The following is a 7,415-nucleotide window of genomic DNA, read 5'->3' on the forward strand; positions in this document are numbered from 1 at the left end:
TAGTTAATGCGCCACTAGTATGTTTATTGGAGTGCGCCACTACTATGAATATTAGGATTTTTTTCTTTTCTGATATTTGCACAGGTTACAAAATACATTACTGCACAGAATATAGACAACACAACATATAAACAGAAGATTACAATAGAAGATTAGTCTCCGAATACAATTCATCATATTAGTCCCCGAATTCAAAATACCGAACAAAGTTAGAACATTACAAGTCTCGAGACCGCGAGTAGCGAGTTTGTCTTCACATTACAAGTTGATCGATATCGATCATCTAAACTACTATCACATAGAAGAGAGAAGCGGTCATCACGATGAGCATCATCGTGATGAAACTGGTCTTCATCCGGTTCCTCCAACGCTCCCTCCTCTCTCCCGCTAGATAGCGCGCGTATCTAGCTTCCGCCTCCGCCCTAGTGGTGTTCCCTTTTTAACTGTTACCGCTGAAACGGTGAACCTGTCTCCAACACTCCTCCTAGTCGTCTTAGACTCCGGGAGCCATACCCTTGTACATGACATATGACGGCATCTGTATGCACTAGACAAACAAAACGTTAGTAGCAATTCACAGACAATACATAAGCAATATATAAGTATGCAACAAAAGGATAGGAAGAGAAAAGCAACACATTAGTAGCACGATTCATGGTTCTACTAATAAATAGCATCGATTACATATAAGTTGAACGACTGTCCAAACTAAAGAGACATACAAGTTCATTAAACTTTAATTACAACATGAGCTAATCGATATTTCAGAACTACATAGCGTCACTTCTTTCGACTCGACTCAGGGACTGGAACGTGGGTGAAGCCGCCGTCTATCATGATGGTCATGAAATCGCGGTCGTTGTCAACCTGCGTTTGTAGCGTTGTTTCTATCTCACTGTTGGACGGTTGATATCTGAGGTAGAACTGCCCCGAGGTACGAAGGACATCTTGATGGATGATTTCCGCAAACTCCGACTGGATGCGAAAGAATTCTTGTCTGATGTCCGCGTCCTGGATTGTCGACAAGCGTGCCACCCAATCTTTGAGATTATTTGGTAGAAGAAGCCGCCGCATATGATGGAGGGCGTAGTAGGCATCCTTCTAACCGCCAGGCGGCTGCTTGACGCAGAGGAACGTCGTATTGTGGGTGAACACGTGCTTGCCGTACCTACAAATTGGCCTCTTGAAGGTGCCTCCAGATCTGGCGTAGACGGGGAGAGCTTCATCAAGAACTTTCTTGATATTTGTGTAGTCTTTCTTCGACTGACGGTCCGAGTCGAAATACGTGGCCATGGAATATTTCGGGCTGAAGAGGATGAGTGTGCAATGTGTGTCACTGCACAAAACACGGAATGTCAGAAAAAAAAGAATGATCGAAATCTAAGAAATCATATATTACGGGGTGGTGAGGGGATGACTTACTCGGGAAGTAAGGCACGAGGAAGTTATCCTTATCTGGGTTCGCCAGAATGACGCCTTCCAGGTATGACTCACGACTTGCCGGTCCCCAGCGCTGCCCAAGATCTTGGCACGCATGTAGAAGGGGTCGACTATCACGATGTCCGGGGTCTTGTCTCTAATGATCCGCATCTCCATACTTAGTGAAAATAGCCAAACGAAGGTTTAGTGCAGCGGATGAAGGTTAAACATAGCGAAGATGTCATCAAACCGCAGGACGATCATACCCCCGATGGTGCTATCGACAAAGCCCTTGCCCTCTGGCACCTTGGCCACGAAAACCGGGTATGCCACATCATTCTCGGAGAGACGCCGCTTCTCCAAAGAAAGAACACTGTCATGCAGACTCCGCATAGCACCGGTTGCAGCATTGAGCAGATTAGTCGGTAGCATCGGCCTACCCGCCACATGCACCCTCCTCGAGATATCCTTAGGTGAAGGTGGCCCGTCCTGAGCACGGATCGTACTCGGTGCCGGCAGGCTCGCACCGCCCTTGTTATTCTTTCTTTTCCGTTCCTTCTTCTTCTGCTGTAATGGGATCGAGTTCTGCTCAGAGACCGCCTTCTTGAGTGTGTTGGGGCTGATAATATTTCGCACCTCGGCTATCTGAGGCTCGGTGAAGGCGGGAGTTGGAGGCGTCTCCTGAGAACTGAACGCTAGACGACGCCTGTTGCAATTCGGTTTCTTCGTGGTACCAGGTAGATCGCGATCATCTTTTGCCGGGTTGGGTTCTTGAGAAAGAGGCCCCAAGAATTCGTCACCGTACCCATGTTCGTTGAAGTACTTATTGACTTTGGTAAATGTACTGTCGTCGTCGTCGTCCGGATCCTGTGCCATATGCATGTCCGGATCCTGTGCCATATGCATGCCCGACATGTCCGATAGCGTTGCGGCGGTCTTGCCATGGCTTGAGGCCGGCACGACTGGCGGTGTTGTCTGTGGGGTGGTGTCCCCCGCCCCCAAACGAATCTGGCTCTTTGGCCAAAGCAGGGGCCAGCTTAAGCAGGCGCTGAGGGTCATCACATCATCTTCGCCGGCCCCATCGGGTCGAAACGGAGGTAAACAAGTCGTCGCAGCCCGGTAGCACCCGAACCAGTTGAACCCTATACACGGTAGGTGGCATCGGATTACCGTGGAACACGGGGTTTCCCAGTTGAACGATTCTGCCCTTGGCGACATCGATCAACTCGCCGCCCACGAAGTGCAAGAGAGTGCATGGAACGTCGGCGGCGCCCTGCGAAAACATGTAGGGCGTCAGGGATGCCCAGTCAAAGGCAAGGAGATGAAGTCATCGGCCAAGAGGCTTAGTTAACGTGATGGCGTCGAGCTCGGCTAATGTCGAGGCACCGCCAACGGCGGGCATGCAAGTGACGGAGGGGCCGCTTGCTGCCGAGGTACCGGCCGGCGTACACCCGGGTGCATTAAGCTCCAATGCCCGCGCCGGTGCCGGAGACACCAATGCCGCCTCCGCCGGAGACACCAATGGCGCCGCCGGCACGTTGTGCGAGTTGCTGCCCGTGAAGCTGGGAATCGGGGGCGGCCCCTGTTGGCCACCCACAATCCACGCCTGCAGCCCCTGAATCAAGCTAGGCACAATGGCGGTCATCGTCGCTCCGAGTTGGTCTCGCACTTGCTCTTGGACCATCTCCGGAATCCGCGCCACTTGTGCCTTGAGTTCTTGAACCTCGCGCTGCTGGCTTTCTGAGCTAGCCTTTCTCTCCTTTCGCCCAACGGTATAGTATTCCGACCATTTCATGGACAAGCCTTTGCTAGCCACACGACGAGCTGACGACGGCTTACTGAACTCATCCTTGTTTTTCATTATGTTCAACGCCCTATTTAAAGTGGTGTCAAAAGGGGAGCTCTGAGATGACCACGCCCTACTGCTTTCAGTGTCCTGCGGAAGGAACGTGAACCATTTAGAAATTTGGTTCATTAATTAGAATGCAACCATATGGAGCTAATTACGCAGGGGTGTATTCCTTACCAGAACAAGCTCAAGCGCCTTGGTCTTCGGATCCGTGGTAAGCTCATTTGTTACCAGGTCCACCTTGTACCGGGCCCTGACATAGTTCCTGGTCTGCTTGTCATGGTATTTATCGAAGAGGGGCGGTAGGCCTTGCTCGGCACGCTCCGCGTCCTCCTTGTCCCATATAGGTTCCGCCACTCTGTAACCGCCGAGACCGAGTTTGTGGACCCCTAGGTTCAAGTCCCACATTTCTTTCCCCCACTGACTTGATTCCGCGGACCCCGGGGACTCGCACTTGGCCTTGAACTCGAGGTAGTCAGCTTCGCTGATCGAAGGATATGTCTCCTTGATCTTCTCATAACTATCACCTCTTAGAATCCTTCTCCTCACCGCGGCTCTCCAAGTAGCCAGGGTCGTGCTCATCTTCGTGAGGGCGGCATTGTTCACTTTATTCCCTGAGAGGCGTGTGTTTGTGACGTCACTGGGGAACTTGTATCGTTCGTGCAGCTTCGTGAAGAGGAGGTTGCGCAAATTCCCTCGGTCACGATGCCTTAGGTTCTCGGTGTTGATCGAGATGGTGCTCCGGAGAATGCACCCGAGTTGTCCCGAGTACCCACTGACTAATTCTTTGGGCGCCGTTGGATGCCCACAGGAGGACACTTTAGTAAATTCCTGCTTGACGGTGCCGAGCACGTTCGGGCGCCGGTCCTTCCGTTGCCTCTTCGTTTGGCTGCCATCTGTGCATGCGCTGCCATCATCAGTGGTGGCATCCTCGGTGGCACCATCAGTGGTGTCATCCCCGACGCCACTAGGGGTTGTGAAGTCGGGATCGGTGTCTTCCGCGGCGTCCTCATAGCGGTGAGGTTCTTCCTCCATCTCCAGGGACAGCTCCCAGAATGCCTTGCCCGAACCGCCAGCCTCATCGTTGTGGGCCATGTTTCGCTCTTAATAGGAAAAAAGTTTGGTCAAAAAGTTGGTTATTGTCAAGGCAAGCAAGGGTGTCTGAGTGTGTGAAAAAATACTAAACTAATCCAAGCGCTGAAAATTGATCATCTGGTTCAGATTGCAGTTTTCTTTCTTGGGGCTTCGGTATGCGGTACAAAACCGAATTTTGGAAATCTACAGAATGAACAAGCTAAGGGCTGCAAATGCCCGCAAGGCTTCAAGGGTGATGGCATAATGGCTCAGTGTTATTTAAGGGATGGTTTGTGAGGAATTATCATGGTCTCATCATTTAGGGTTTGTCGACAACGAGGCATCCTAAAAGCTAAGCGTTTATCATTTAGGGTTTGTCGACGCCGAGGCACCCTAAAAGCCTAAGCTTTCATCATTTAGGTTTTTATCGACACCGAGGCACCCTAAAAGCCAAGGTTTTATCATTTAGGGTTTGTCGACGCTGAGGCACCCTAAATGCTAAGTTAAGTTTTCATCATTTAGGGTTTGTCGATGCCGAGGCACCCTAGGTTGATTGATATATATGGGTATCTTCTAATAATATACCCTATCAAGTATGGCGCAATAGTTAAAAAAATAGCCAACAGTGACATGCAAGTGCTGACAGAAAAGGGAAGGAGAATTCTAAGTTGGGCCTAATCACTTGGCTCTATTGCCACCTATGGCAGTTGCATATTAGTTGTGCAACAATATTTAAGAGCAGGCAGTAATGAATAATATTTAATGGGATACCTCAAAAAACTAATCTAGTATCTCCATTTAACAGTTTTCAACTAGAAAGTGCACAAAGTGCAACAAATAGATTATTTCATCATGACTAAATAAGTACTAAGATACCCCGGCCCATGCATTAGTCGCAAGTACCCCATATGTCCTATTTTTAGCAAAGTCATGCTAAAATTCACGGAAAATTTCAGCATGACCTTTGCTGAAAATAGGACATATGGAGTACCCGAATTTGCCAGAACGGAAGTTAATCGACATTCCGGCAAACTCAAGGGCCTCTCGGGGTACCTGCAAAATCATTATCCCAGGTGGACAAGCCAATGTGCTACTTGCTTAAATCTCTATCCAATGCTATTTACAAGACAAACAACAGGTGGCAAAGCCCAGTGTTAGAAAAAAGGCCTCCATCACAACATGGAAAATACGTTGGCCTGTGAAGAGGTGAAACAATATATGCATCTCCAAGCAGTATCATTCAACATTTTGGACAAACCACTACAAGCAATACTGGATCAGATACAAGAAGAATGTGAGAAAATGCAGACAAATACTAACATATTGAGGTGTTTAACTTGTGGTGCTCTCTGTGCTATACAGACCTGTATTCCTGACAAACTAGTACAAGCAATGGTGGATTAGATACATGAACAATGTGGGAAAATGCAGATAAGGACTAACAATAGATCGAGGAGTTCACCAGCCAATGCAAGATGGAGTCTGGTCTGTTCTATGGTGGATCCTATTCTAGTGTCTGGAACGCATCGAGGAACATTTTTTCTTTCGATCGAACAAACAACAAAACAGCCCATATGCAAAACAGAGTCGCGGGCAGAGACATAAGTCAACAATACCAAACGCAAGAGTTGTCATGAACTAAAACAACAGGACCCCGGTATTAAACAGTCTCCACCTATTAATGCTATTGCCTGATCAAAAGAGCGCCGCGGAAGATTGTTCTGTAGGTTCATATTACTCCTATTACATTGATTTTTGAGATGCTTTGCTTAAATTTTTTTATTTTCTTACAATGTTCGCAAACCACATAGTGCGGTGTTTATTTTCACTTTTATGCATTCATATTTATTTTATCATATTACTGGATTTTTTGTATTTGCTGGTTAAAATAGTCTAGTAATGTTGAAAAAATACAGATTGTGGTATTTGTGATAAGAGAAAAAAAATCAGTGTTCAAGACAAGCTACCTGTCCTAAACTCCTATTATGGATGACAACTTGTGCATGTCCAGACAATGGCCTTGTGAAACTGTAGCTTCAGTTCCAAACAGTGAAGGTGGTGGGTTATTTTTTAAAGAATCTATCCTTGTTGCTAATTGCACTTCCAACCAAGAACATAAAAAAATATTGGGATGCAGAAATTCAAGTCTCTACAATTTCATAAAAATGAAATGAAATGACAGACCTGCCTGCTCAGTTACATCCATTCAGGGCCAAGGCAGGCAACAGCCATGGCAAGAGAAACTCTGAAGAAAAAAAGGCACTCACACAAACACATTCCTGCCATTCACAACACCATCAAGGACAAGAACAGCTTATATACAGGCTCCCAATTGCCAGGAACCTACAGAACAATCTCCCCTACACAGCCTCTGAAAGTCTGAGAATCTATTTCCCCCTCTGGTCCGCGAGGAGCGCCGCGGGGGCGGCAGGGTGGACGCGGCCAGCGCGGGCGGTACACGCAGGCGAGCGGGTGCGCGAGGTCGCGGACAGAGGGGTCTACAGCGCTCGGGACGAGGGGAAACAGAAGAGGGGAAGCGAGGGGAGCTCACCGTGGAGGCACACGAAGGCCCGGCGGTGGATTAGGAGCAGCAGGCCGGCCGGACTTGAAGAAGAGGCGGCGGAATCCGAGGTGGAAGAAGGGCTCGGTGGCGGGTTCGCGGTGCTCCTCGGCTCGGCTCCGGTCGGGTTCGTTGACGTATCCGACAGAGACAACGTAGACGCTCGTGCTGGCCTTCTCCGGCCTGCTTCGGTGCTCGACGGCATGGAGACAGAGACGCGTCGGGGTGGCGTCGGAGGGGGAGGAAGGGGAGGATGGGGAGAGGGAGGCGGCGGGGGCGTGGGGGCGGCGGCGCAGTGGGTCGAGGCAGCGGCGCGTAGTGGGGGGGCTGAGACAGATGTGAGATTGGGGATCGGCGATTGGGGATTTTACTGGGGGGAGGGTTAGCAATGGCGCACCTCCTAGCGGTGCGCCATTAGTAACTTTTTTTTGGATAGCAATGGCGCACCTCCTAGCGGTGCGCCATTAATAACTTTATTTTTGGATAGCAATGGCGCACTTCCTAGCGGTGCGC

This window comes from Aegilops tauschii, chromosome 2, assembly GCF_002575655.3.
Source record: "Aegilops tauschii subsp. strangulata cultivar AL8/78 chromosome 2, Aet v6.0, whole genome shotgun sequence".
Classification (NCBI taxonomy): domain Eukaryota; kingdom Viridiplantae; phylum Streptophyta; class Magnoliopsida; order Poales; family Poaceae; genus Aegilops; species Aegilops tauschii.